This window comes from Sus scrofa, chromosome 14 (assembly GCF_000003025.6).
Source record: "Sus scrofa isolate TJ Tabasco breed Duroc chromosome 14, Sscrofa11.1, whole genome shotgun sequence".
NCBI lineage: Eukaryota > Metazoa > Chordata > Mammalia > Artiodactyla > Suidae > Sus > Sus scrofa.
Window position 1 is genome coordinate 43,742,001 of NC_010456.5, and position 14,184 is coordinate 43,756,184.

A 14,184-nucleotide genomic window follows, 5' to 3' on the forward strand; every position below is an offset into this window, starting at 1 on the left:
TCTAAGTCCCTACTGTGTGTCAGGCCCTATACTGTCTACTCCTTGTGACAGCCTTATGAGAAGGTTCAATTATTATCCCCATTTTAGAGATGGGAAAACTGGGGCTTGGAGAAGCAAAGCAGCCTGTTTCATAACCATGAACCCAGACCTGTCTGATTCTACTAGGTCAGAAGTCATCAAGCTTTTTCTGCAAAGACCAGATAGTCAATTTTTTCAGCAGCTAGTCAACTTTATCATTGTAGCACAGAGAGAGCTACTTATAATGCCCACATGAAAGGACATGAATGTTTCCAAAGAAATTTGAGTTGTTTTATTTGGCCCGCAGCCGTAGTTTGCAACCCTGCTCTGTACGTTGCTTCCCCTGAGGCTAAATCCCTCATATTGTTCTTCCATATTGAGCTCTTACTATGTGGGAGGCACTGTGCTGGCTGCTTAGACTGTGTTTTCTGGTTTCATCATTGTATCAGTTCTTGTTGGTTACATTATTCTCCCCATTTTTGAGAAGGAAAAACAGAGGCTTCCCAAAACTTGTCTCATCAACTCTGTCTTAAAACATTGCAAGGCTTCCTTGAACATACATCACCAGGCCACAACCAATGGAAATTTTAAGGGTCTCACATTTTCCTCCTGCATCACGTGGGCTTTCACATTTTCCTCTGCAATAGAACAGAATAAGCAGGCATGTGTTTGCAAAGGTCGCAGAATTCAAATAAAGTGCATCATCCTTCTTTTTTGCAGAAAGCACAGGAAAATATAAGGAGACAGCATTGCTTTGCATTCATTAGCAAGTCCGTTCCTGTGCTGGGGGAAAGCCTTCGACTTGGGGAGGGGTGGGTGGCAGGGAACTGATGCACTGTTCCCTAAGATGGAGTCATGCAGCCCAAGAGGTTTCTCTTGCCTGATAACAAATAGAAAGTGATGGGCATCACCATTTCCTGTTAAGGGTAAGGAGGCTACTTCTTTCTCAGAAGTAAATGTATGAGATGAACAATTAGGGCACATGCCAAGGACACCTCTGCTCTCAAATGTCTCTCAACACATGGTCACAAGTGAGTGGATTTCTATGGTGACTGTTACCTTTCCAAGAATAACACGAAGGCTCAGTCATTAACACGATAGTATGAATTAGTTAGAGCTCAGAGCAGTACAAGTACTGGACTGGGATCAGAGAAACAACCACTGTGGCTTCAGCCACCTTGTAAGCTCTGTGGACATGGGCAAATTGCATTTTCTCTGCAGAGTGTAGAAGCTGAGTTAGAACAAAAGTTCCAAGTGCTCTGTGAGCCATGTGGAACCCTGAGGCCTATTTTTATCTCTGTTAAATATTTTTAAAAATGTTTAATTAGGGAGTTCCTATTGTGGCTCAGCTGGTTAAGAACCCAACACCATGTCCTTGAGCATGAGAGTTCGATCCCTGGCCTCACTCAATGGGTTGAGGATCTGACATTGAAGCTGTAGTGTAAGTCACAGATGCAGCACAGATCTGGTGTTGCTGTGGCTATGGTGTAGGCCAGAAGCTGCAACTCCAATTAGATCCCTAGCCCAGGAATTTCCATATGCCACAGGTATGGCCCTAAAAATAAATAAATAAATAAATAAAAATTTTAATTGGGATAATTATTTTAAAATAATCATTTAAATAAACAATGCTTTTTTTATTGTTATTTTTGGCCACCCTGTGGCACATGGAGTTCCCAGGCCAGAGATCAGATCTGAGCTGCAGTTGCGATCTAAGCTGCAGCTGTGGCAATGCCGGATCTTTAGCCTGCTCCGCTGGGCTGGAGATCGAAACTGCATCACAGCGCTCCCAAGACAGTGCTGATCCTGTTGTTCCACAGCAGGAACTCTGAAATGAACAATACATTTAATAATTTATTTAAATACATTTATTGTTTAATGTTTAAATTTAATGATTTATTTAAATAATAAATTTTACATTTTAAAATTTAATATAATTAAATTTTAATTGAGATAATTAATTTACATAATTAGGATTTGCCCCAGACCTCAGTGTTCCCTAATGTCTCACAAATGACCACCTCTCATATTCATTACACCTGCCCCATTCCCTGTAGTTATTTGATTTTGATACTGGATCAGAACATCACTCTGGGTTTTAATGCATGAGCATAGGCTGAAGACTAAGCTCTGAAAGGATGGGACTCTGGTCAGTAAGTTTCAATGAAGGGGAAGGCAGAACATCTGTCTTTACAAATCAAGTGTTTTCTGGGGAAGGTGAGATGTGGTGAGAAGCCACAAAGTGTAAGGGAGACAGGCAGTGTCACTCCCCATCAAAATGCTAATGTCCTTAATTTGATGCAGGATACACACCTAATTGAAAGATCCCTAGAGTCTAGTCTGAACACCAATCTTCCAACCTAATTCCAGCCCTGTTTCCCAGGACAAGTTATTAAACCTGAGGGCCTTCATACATGAGTCAGTGGTCACCATTTCCGTATTTTTGTTATTTTTAACTTCCTATACAAGGCCAGACATTTCTATGCACACTTTCCTGCATGCCACAAAATATGGTAGAAATTGCTTTCTCCGATTTTTAGATGAAGTGTCTCCACAGACCCAGAGCATGTAGGAGGTCACACAGCAAGCCAAGGGCACATGCCATCCAGCCCCATCTCACCTTCTGTGTCACCATGATGCTCTGGGCTCCACCTGTCAAGCTGGGGTGTTGATGACACTCATCTGCCAGGGCAGGTGTGAGGCTATTGTGTGAGTGACTGCCTGACTGCTACTTGGCTGTTTCATTCAGAAGACTCCTGCTTATGAAGCACTTCCATTTCCTGTTTCTGGAGGACTACAGGCAATGAGGAAGGATGTGCTAGAGGAATCCACATCCTGCCAAACCCCTTGACTTAGGGAGCAGTTATGGAGCTGCTGCCCATGGCCCGCCTGCAGGCCTGAGAGGGAGGGGACTGGACCAAGGCAAGGAGTAGCCCCAGGCATGATGGAAAGGGAAAGTCACAGCCATAATCCATTCTCCAAAGGAATTACCTGGGAGTTCTCCTATGGCCCTGTGAGTTAAAGATCCGGCATTGTCACTGCAGCAGCTTGGGTCCCTGCTGTGGCTTGGGTTCAGTCCCTGGCCTGGGAACTTCTGCATGCCATGGATATGGCCAAAAAAAAAAAAAAAAAAAAAAAAAAAGGGAGGGGGGAATGACCCAGCAGCCATTGGCCCATTCAGAAATTGGTGATGGGAAGGAGGCCAGGACCTTTGTGAGGGAAGAAAAAAATCACTCAGCACTTCCCTCATACATTATCATAGTTGATGTCTGTCATTTTGTTTTCCTTTTAAAAATCATCATTATATTATCATCCTCTCCCTACCTAGTTTCATGGCCTGCTTCAAGGGTTTTCCTCTGGAGAGGAAGATATAAGTTCCCTGAACATTTTCCTCCCACAGCCTAAAAACACAACGATCTCTTTTCTGGGCAGACTGGCTGCTCACAGGTAAGAGGAGAATTGGAACGTTATCTAGGAAATGCAACAAATTGGACCTTGACCCCCACAGATGAAAGTTAAGTATTTCAGGAATTCCTTGGTGGCCTAGCAGTTAAAGATCCACATTGTCACTGCTGTGGTGTGGGTTTGATCCCTGGCCTTGGAATTTCTGCATGTTGTGGGTGTGACCAAAATAAATAAATTAATTAATTAAGGATTTTAACTTTTAGAAGCCTACTTAGAACCATGATATCATTTAAAGTCTCACACCAGCCCTGGGAGATAGGAAGGAGAGGAATGGTCCTTCCCATTTTATAGGTGGGAAAACTGAGGTCCAGGGTGGTTAGGTAAGTTTGCCCAAGATCACACAGCAAGCCCCTGCAGAGCTGGATCTGGACTCAGACCTTCTGACCAGGCTTGTCTACTATAGTCCCTCTAGAGGGGTCAAGGGGAATCTGTCCACTTCCCAGGCAGAGGCCCAGCTTGCAGTCTACATACTGGACACCCGGGGTGTCCCAAACCAGGAGACAGGGGTTACAGGTGTCCACAACGATGGTGGTCCCTGGGATCTCTTACCAGAGCAGCTCGGATGGACAGGGAGAGCTCGGAGACTTACTGATGCCTGTGCCAGGATTGGACCTGGTCCATTCACTGAGTCCATCCCTCCCAACCAAGGTCTATTTCATTCTCTGCGTCTGTCTCCCTTTGTGGCTTTCTCTCTCTCCCTCTGTCTCTGTATGTCCCTCCCACCCCCGCCTGCTCTCTGTCACTCTCTCTCTCACACACACACACACACACCCCTTATCTGACAGTTTTTTCTCTTCAAGGAGAAAAAGGCAGCATATCAAGGAGATAAAGGCAGCTCTTCCTCTCCAAATAGATCGAAGCCTTGATCTGAGAGGTGTTAAATTTCCTACTGCCTTGTTCACTTTAAAGGTAAATTTCATGTCTGTCTTTCCTCCATTTGCTACCATAATTGGGAGATTTTCCTGATGCCTTAATTCAGCGGCTCAACTTTGGGAATGTACATTATCCCCCCCCCCCCAGCCTCCTTTCCCTCAGTTTCACTCAGCCTCCCGCCCTCCTCCCTCGGTTCCTATAGGATCACCCCTCGTTCAGTGCAAATCAGAATCATTTTTTTAAAACCCTTGTCCTTACAACTGATATCCTTCAGGGAAAAAAAATTAAATGATGTGAAATATTTTTGGATCATTTCAAAGCTGTTTGCAGCAGGACTGCTGCTCCAGTCAAAAAGACTCTCTGCCATCATTCAGGGACAGAGAAATAGACATGGAGACGAAACGATGGCACAGATCCTGTGTTTCATGTCGGGTTTCCTATCAAATATTAGCAACTTGCCTGAAGGTGAAAGAGAGGGAAAATGAGATCTCAGATGGAAACTGCAGGTGTCACCAAGCAGACAAGACTCTCAGCTCCTGGACTCAACTCACCCCACCCTGGCTGAAGCCATGCACAGGGTGTATGACTTTGAACACAAATTTCTTCTGAGCTTTGGGTCCCTCTTCCTTTACCTGTGGGGTTGTCTGGAAGGTTTATTAAGATAGTAGCCATAGTCTTTATCAGTGACAGAGCCAAGCACCTGTTAGTGATGGATACTATGCACCTTCGGCAGGGTGGAGGGAGTCTCCCTCCTTCCACACTGCAGTTCTACAAGGGTCAGAATGATGATTATAGCCATTGTGCAGCTGCAGACACTGAGGACCAGAGGAGGTGCAGTGACTTGCCCAAGGTCACACAGCTAATAAGCAGCATGCTGAAAGGATTCTGACACCTGTGTTCTTAACTACACATGAAAAACGCCAGGACACTGTGCCCTGTGTGTAGTACATACTTAGAAATTTTTTGTTCCTGCTCTTCTCCCCAAAAGGACCCAGTGAGGACTAAGGATCAGCTTGTCTGTGGCATAATAAGTCTATGTGTGCCCTCTCCAGAGGCCTCTAGAATAAAGGCCCCTTTAATTAGTAGAAAGGTGCTCTTTGGGGCCAAAGTAAAGAGACAATCAAGCAACTCCCAGAGCGGACAAGCACAGGGAGCCAAGCCAAGCCCTTCGCCCTGACTCAGAGGAGATTAATGGCCCATAAAGTGGTGTGGCAACTGTGAAGTTCAGCCTACGGCTTCTGGAGGGCAGTCAACCCACAGTGGATGGGAAGGTGGCGTCAGACCTGCGCCCCTAACATCTGGTCCACCCAGCTGCGATCATGGAAGCGTCACCCTCACCACAGAGTGGGGTCCAGAAACCCCAGGGCAGTCTAATTGCAGGCACTCAAGAGGAATTCCTAGTACTTCCTGCCTGTGACGTTGTAACCACCCAGTCTCTCTAGTTTTTCAAAGGCATTGTTCTCAAGACTGTTTACACTCTTAGAAATGATGGAAGACCTGCAAAGAACTTTTGTGCAAATATATATGTTTTATATCAACATAAGGTATCACATTGGAAATGAACACAGAAACATTTTAAATACACATATTTATTCATTTACAGATAATAAATGTTACACATTAACATACCTAATATGTCCTGCTGAAAAATCACTATATTTTTGCACAACCAAGAGAAATACTGAGAAGAGTGGCACTGATGGTGGCGATGACAACCATGATGAATGTATTCACGTTCCAGACCCTGACCCTCTGTCACTAAATCTTCCCAGCAGCCCCGTCAGGTAATTCTAAGATTCTCTTCCTTTTATCACTGGGGCCACAGAGAGGTTGAGCAGCTTCCCAAGGGCAGAGCTGGGATTCAGACCCATGGAGTCGGGCTCCAGGTCCCGTGTTCTTGGCCACGACAGCGTGTGTACAGTCCCTCGTCCAGATCGTCTCAGGCAGAGAATCATGTCAGCCAAGGTGGTAAATCTCGGGCGTTGCACTTGGCAACTAAAAATACAGAGCGCATGCTAAATAGGCGAGGCTGGGTTTATTCCGTGCTATGTTTGTTCAATGTTTGATCTGGGAGAATTAAATGGCATCTTCTCTCGAGAGAACCAAAGCTGACGGGCCCAGAAATAAAGCTGATGAAAATAGCCCTAATTGTAATCATACTTAAATGTGTACAGTTTGCAGCAGCCTCCCGTGTGTGTTAGCTTATTGAATCCTCTCTCTGAATGATGCTCGCCAGTCTTCCCCTCAGTCTGTGCTCCACACTTTGTCCTCACAGCTGCATCTGGGAACCAGGCATCACCATTGCTGGTCTGGACTTGTGCTGCAGCCCCTTTAATCCCCATCCTCTGTCTGCCCACCTGTTCACATCACTTGAATGCCGCCTCCAGAGAGTTCCTTCGAAAAGGATAATGGCAGGGAATATTAATCAATCGCTTGCCATGCGCCAAGCACCCTGCTGAAAGCTAGGCCTGGATTAGATCATTTGCGCCTCTCCGTACCTCTGAGTCCTGTACTTTTATTACCCTCTTCCTCATTTCACAGATGAGGACAGTAACGTGTAGAAAAGCCACATTATTTATCCAAGGACACGCAACTAGGTGCCGCAGCCCTGGGATCTGAAGGCAGCAGCCAGACTCCCCAGCTGGTTCTGAACCATGGAACAGCCCTGCCTCCCATCAGCAAACCAACCTGATCCATAGCTGGGCTCCTCTGGGTCTTCAAAGCCCACAGCTGCTTCCATGTGGCTTCTAAGGCCTTTAAAATTGGGTTCATGGCTTCTCTAACCACACAAAACTCCCCAATTCACTTTGCCACAGGTCACACCTTCACACATGCTGTTTCCTCCCCGACCGCCATGCCTTTCTCACCAAATTCCTATGCAGCCTTGAAGACCCAGCCCCACAGTCCTGTCCATTCTGAAGTTGTGGGTGTTTTTTGACCCCCTGATCAGGGCACTGTAAGGGTCCTCCATCCACACTCGGTTGTAACCTCATCACACTGTGGTGTTCAGGGCATTGGAGGAGGGCACACACTGGATTCAGAACCACTGGGCCCATATCCAGCCTGTACTACTTACTAAATAGGTGTAACCCTGCTCAAGTGATGTTCATCTTTCTGAGCCTCAGTGGCCCCGTCTGTGAAATGGGTCTATTAACAGGGTTACATGCTCTCATGGGGCTATTATTAATGATACAAGGGCATGGTCTTTCTGGATCACTAGAAAGGAGGGTGGAGAGGCTTCCCAGCTCACCTGGCTACTACCTTCTCCTCCCAGGTGTGGCTGTGGCTCTAAGGATGGGGCTGCATTTGCCTGAGAACTAGATGAGGCCCAGGTGTCTGAGATCTTCCTAGCTAGGGCATGGACTGTGTGGGTTCTACTAAAAGGAGATAAAAGCCCCAAGTAAGCACACTCCTGGGTCACAAGAAACTAGTGTCTCTGGGATAGGACAGGATGTAAGTCTGATCTCACAGATTTTTGCTGGAGTCGCGGGGTGGGGTGGGCAAGGTCTCCCTAGCCATCCATGGCCCCCTTGCCTGGAGCCTGCAGAGGGCCAGCAAGTCACTTCCACAGCACCTGGGACAAAGTAAGTGTGGTCCAAATGTTACCTATTTGTGTGTGTGTGTGTGTGTGTGTGTCTGTCTGTCTGTCTGTCTGTCTGTCTTTTTAGGGCCATACTCATAGCATGCGGAGATTCCCAGGCTAGGGGTCCAATCAGAGCTGTAACCACTGGCCTATGCCACGGTCACAGCCACACCAGATCCAAGCCACGTCTGCGACCTATACCACAGCTCACGGCAATGCTGGATCTTAACCCACTGAGCAAGGCCAGAGACAGAACCCGAGTCCTCATGGATACTAGTCGGGCTCGTTAACCACTGAGCCACAATGGAAACTCCCAGATGTTACCTATTTTTAATCTAGAAACAGTACAGACTTGTTTTTTATTTGCTGCTTGAGACATGGCGGCCAGCAAGTGTGGTGGTGTGTTGTGTGGTGTGTGTGTGTACACGCCTATACTAGCACCTGAGTTACACCCCTGCCCCAGCCATGCACACACACACACCCAGCCTCCGTTCTCCCCTCACATGGCTCAGTCACCGTGCACGGTACTTGCCTTGCTCTGCCCGACCGGCCTCAGTTTGGCTGGTTCCCTGTCTGTCCTCCTCACAGCTGCGTCTCCTCCACCCTCCCTCCTCCCCACCCCCTTCGAATTCTTGCCAGTTGTCTCAGCAAAATCTCACATCCTCTCCAAACCCACTGCCACATTTCTAGCTGACAGTTTCCTTCCCATCCTTTTCTGAACCCCCTGCCACATCCAGCTCAGTACTGAGACTTTCAGGGGCCCTCAGCCCACCTGTCTACATTGCCACCTCTGCCCATCAGGATACTCCGGCAGGGATGATGTCAAAACCTTCACTCTGTCCCCTGCCAGGGCTGAAAGCTGTGCCCTGGTGTCCCTTCCCCACTTAGCTGGGTTCCTGGACCTTGTTCGGGTAGGCTCCTCTGTCCAGAACTCTCATTGTCCCACGTCCTCTTCATTTATCGAACTCCTCTGCCAACTTCAAAACCCTTCCTAGCAGTTTCCATTGTGACTCAGCGGGTTAAGAACCTGACTAGTATCCATGAGGATACAGGTTCGATCCCTGGCTTCACTCAGTGTGTTAAAAGATTCAGTGTTGCCACAAGCTGCAGTGTAAATCACAGATCCTGCGTTGCTGTAGCTGTGGCATAGGCTGGTGGCTATGGCTCCAATTCTATCCCCTAGCCTGGGAACCTCCACATGTCGAGGGTTCGGCCCTAAAAAGACCAAAAATAAACAAAGCTTCCTAGACATCCCCACCTCCAGGAAGGCTTCTCTGATCCCCAGACTGAGTCAGGGGCCACCTCTGGACGCCCATAGCTTCCTTGGTTTTTCCCATTAGAGCGTTTAGGATACTGACTGTAAGGTGGTGAAGCCAGGCTTGCCCACCACACTATTGCCATGACCTGGCATGTGGGACACCCTCAACTGATTATCCTTGTTGTTGTTCAAATGAATGATGAAAACAATGCAATTGGCTCCCAGTGAAACAAACATGACTGTGCGATTCTGGATGATTTTTCAGAAAGCTTCCCCAATGTGTCCCTGTCCCAGAGACAGCCGGAGTGTCTGGCTCATCATGTGTAAGTTCCCAGGACAACGATGGAGGGTGTGGCTGAGAACAAAGGATGTTCTTTTCTGTCCAGCCTGGTCCCAAGGCCGCCCTCCAAACCTCAGCCACTGCAGGGCTAGCCAGAGTGTGTGTGGCCCAGCGCTTCCATGAGCAAAACCACAATGGGTTTAACAGGGACAACTGAGGGGTCCAGTGGGGACTCGGAGTATTCTCTCTGCTAGAGCATCAGGGGGCTGTCATATTGTAGTGTGTCTCTTATAAACTCCTTTGGGGCACCAGCCATCATAAACCAGGGGAGTTTTGGTCCTAGTAGGATAATATTCTGTTGTACAGACATTCATGGTTTCTGCCCATTGTTATCCAAACACTGTCTTTCTTAAGGACCTTTAATGATGTGTTTTTATCTAAAAGCCATGAAAGAGCTTGGCAGGTTGTATTTTCCAAAGATGGAGTTAGATACATTCCCATAAGCTCTTCTTATAATGGACCTGACACTCCTTCCACTTAGAAAGTGGTCTTTGTCTCCTCCCTTGAATCTCGGCAGGGGCTGGTGGCTGCTTCAGTCAATAGGATGTAATGGAAAGAATGCTATGGGACATCCAAGGTAAGATCACAAAAAAGGATACAGTTCTTTCCTGGAGCTCCCATCTCCCCCTCCCACCCCTTTTCCTTTTCCCTCTCTCTTCGTTCCAGAACCCAGCCATCTGGTTAGGAGGCAGCCCAAACCAGCCCATGCTGAGAGACCACCTAGTGGGGCCATGCAGAGACAAACCAAGCCTGCAACCAATAGTCTGTATAAACCGCTTGTCATAGGAATAAATGTGACTCGAGATGGTTCCAGCTCCAGCCTTTGAGTCTTCCAGCTGAGACCTCAGGCATCATAAAACAGAGACAAGCCATCCCTGCTGTGCCTTGGTCTGAAATCCCAGCCCCCAGAATCCATGAGCATATAAATGGTGGTTTTACTGAGTTCTGGGATAATTTGTTATGCAGCCATAGTAACTGGAACAAGACTGGAACACAAAAATATATGGAAAGTAAAATTGTCGAGGCAGAGAATTGGGTCATGGAGGCCACCAACCTCTCATTTCTGTATAAGCAAGGACTTTAAAATCAGAACTCATCAACTAACTGGGAATATCAGAAAGGACCACCTCCAAGGATTAAGATGGTTAATAACCCCATCTTATAGATGAGGAAACTGAGGCACTGAGATTGCCCAAGAAATGATCGAGCAGTGACCCATATCCAGGTATATAAAACACCTGGCATGAGATACACATAATGTAAGTGTTCCCTCCTGAGAATCATAATAATAATGAGGGCTTACTGAGTGCCCATCTGGTGTCAGGAGCTTCATCTACACCTGCTAAAGTAGAGGCTCAAGGGATGACTTGTTCATGGTCAGATAGCCAAGGGATGGTGGCCCTGAGTTCTGGGTCCAAATCTGCTCTACGTGGCCCCAGTGGCCTCTCACAATTTGTGTTGCTTGTGTTCCCTTACTGTCACTACCTGCTGTCCCCCATCCCAAGAGCAGTGTTAATGCTCATGGAGGCACTAAGTTAGTAGAGGGTGTGGCTCTTGCCTTCCAAGTCCAATGTCCACAGTTCAAATCTCTCATCCACTACTTGTAGCATGTGATCTTGGGTACAATATCATGTCCCCTCTCTGAGCCTCAACTTTTTTTGTGTGAATAAAATGGAATTAAAATGCCTTCTTACTGTAAGCAAGATATATGAGGGACTGAGAATGGCTCCCAGTAAACACTAAATATCTGATCCAAGTTGGCTTTCCTCTCTTAATCCCCATTCAGAGCATCCCCTTCCAAAATGGTTTCAGTATAAAACCTGACAGCTTACAGAGATGGAGAGCTTGTCATATAGTTGGCCTGGTTTAACGTGCTTTACGTAAATTGCCCTTAATCCTTACACACCACCATGAAGTCTAGATACTATCATTATCTTTACAGATAAGAGAACAGAGGTACGGAGAAGTAAAGTTGTTGTATTAATGTCCTAGGTTTGCTGTCAACAAGTACCACAAACTGGGTAACTTAGAGTAACAGAAATATCGTCGTGTAGTTTTGGAGGCTAGAAGTCTGAGATAAAGGTATCAGCAGGCTTGGTTCCTTCTGGGGGCTGTGAGGGAGAATCTGTTCCATGCCTCTTGCTTGGCTTTTGGTGGGTTGCTGGCAGTCTCTGGCACTCCTTTGCTCTAGAAGCATCACTCTGATCTCTGCCTTCATCTTCATATGGCATTCTCCTTGTGTGTGTCTGTGTCCAAATTTCTTCTTTTGATAAGGACACCAGTCACATTGAATTAGGAGCCCACCCTACTCTAGTATAGCCTCATCTTAACTAATTACATCTGCAGGGACCCTATTTCCAAATAAAGTCACATTCTGAGATAGTGAGGGTTAGGAATTCAGCATAAAGATAGGGTTGGAGCAGAGGGACACAATTCAACTGTGCAGTTGTCTTATCTAAGATCACATGGTTAATTAATGGTGGCGGTCAGTTTCAAGTCCAGTTAGGCTACCTCTAGCATCATTTCTCTTGACCACATCACTGATAATGATCTGAATCCCCACAGATGGGTGGGACAAAGGGTTCCCTAGGAAGTAGACATCGCTTGCAAGCCCAGTTGTGCTGCCTTAGAAGCTCTCTGGCTTCCCAAGACCAGCCCCCATCCTGGTGGTGACTCAGAGGCAGCCTGGGAACAGTGGGGGTGGCTTCACCAACAATTTTACCAGAGCACAAGTACAGTTCGTTTGCTAAAGCAATTAAAAACATAATCTGTGCTATTAAATGCCTCCTCTATTTTTCTACTGTGTGCATCCCCCAGTGTACTGAGTTATATGCCTTCCCTAATCATTGCTGACATGTCATCTCCCTCCTCAACTGCCATCCTTAGAGATGATGGGGGTTCAAGACAGTTTGTTTTAATGTCAGGATCTACATCTCTGATAATTATATACACACACCCCATTTTCAGGGAATTCACTGCTTGAATAAGAGGCTCGGTTGACAGTTCTGACACCCCAGCCTCGCATAAGCTGCAGATAGGGTGCATGCCAAGGGCATGGGTGCCAGTCTCATCACCGTGGGAGTTCACTCTGAGTTGGTTTTCAGTAGCGTCAGATGACAGTCACTACAGAGTCTGAACCAGAGATGTCAGTCCTTGACAGCCCAGACCATGCAAGGAAAAATTACCCAAGCCACTCATACTGCCTTTCCCACAACACATACCATTTTTACATGTGAGAAAAAAAAAATGAGATGTGTATGTAATATACTGTGGTCTTCTTTTAGTTGGAAGTATTTATTGTTGACCTGATCATGGGGGGTATGAATGGGAAATATCACGTACTAACTACCTACTATGTGTCAGGCATTGCTAGACTATTAACATTGCCTGAATTTTTGTAATGGCTCTAAGAAGGCATATTTTATTGCCATTTCTGGATGATTAAACCAAAGTACACAGAAGGAAAGGGATCTATAAGTAAGTTGAGCTGAATTGGATTTCAAAGCTATGATTTGACCTCTTCATTCTACTTCATACTTTTTTTTTTGTCTTTTTCTTGTCTTTTTCCAGGGCCATACCCATGTCATATGTAGGTTCCCAGGCTAGTGGTCTAATCAGAACTGTAGCTACCAGCCTATGCCAGAGCCACAGCAACACCAGATCCAAGCTGCGTCTGTGACCTATACCACAGTTCATGGTAATGCTGGATCCTTAACCCACTGAGCAAGGCCAGGGATTGAACCCATAACCTCATGGTTCCTAGTTGGATTCGTTAACCACTGTGCCAGGATGGGAACTCCTCTAATTTATACTTTTGATAACACCTTTCCATATATATCTTTTCCATTAACCTCTAAAGCAATTCTTGGTTTCATTCATACCTCTTTGGTCCTTTCTTCATATTCCTCTTTCTACCAAGTTTCTTCCCTGTTGTTTTATCATTAAATAACAATGTTCTCCAGGGATTTTCTGTGCTCATTATTCTCATTAATCCACTTTCCCCAGAAGATTCCATAAACCAATGGCTTTAACCTTCAGCCACATGCCTAAGGTCCTAAAAGCATACTGACTAAACATTAATCTCATCTTAAAAAATACTGGAGTTCCCATCATGGCTCAGCAGAAGTGAATCTGACTAGTATCCATGAAGATGCAGGTTTAATCCCTGGCCTCGCTCAGTAGGTCAGGGATCCACATTGCCATGAGCTGTGGAATAGGTTGTAGATGTGGCTCAGATCCTGCATTGCTGTGGCTGTGGTGTAGGCCACTGGCTACAATTCCAGTTCAACCCCAGCCTGGGAACTTCCATATGCCAAGGGCACAGCTCTAAAAAGATTAAAAAAAAAAAAAAAGGACCTGACAAATTAAAACAAACAAACAAACAAAAAACAACCTTCATGGTGACACTTAGGCTGATATTTAACCAAATATCTGGGTGGATATCGTGGCCTAGTCAGGTTGATGTATTAAAAATTATCCATCACATAAAGGCCAATAAATCCCTTATGAATGAATGATTGAATAAATGTTAAAAACAAATCAACAAACAAATGAGGTGGGTAGTTGAATGGATGGATCAGTGGGAGCGAAGATGGGTGGATGGATGGATGGATGGATGGATGGGAAAATGGGCAGATAAATGGGTTG

At 46.1% G+C, this 14,184-nt stretch overlaps 1 long non-coding RNA gene across 1 annotated transcript in view; it reads left to right on the top strand.

The window, feature by feature from the left end:
* Positions 7,745-14,184, top strand: part of LOC110256609 — a 40,372-nt gene continuing 33,932 nt past the window's right edge. Inside the window, exons 1-2 of the long non-coding RNA XR_002338354.1 lie at positions 7,745-7,940; positions 10,055-10,114. This is a non-coding gene — a long non-coding RNA (uncharacterized LOC110256609). The remainder of the gene's footprint in view (positions 7,941-10,054; positions 10,115-14,184) is intronic.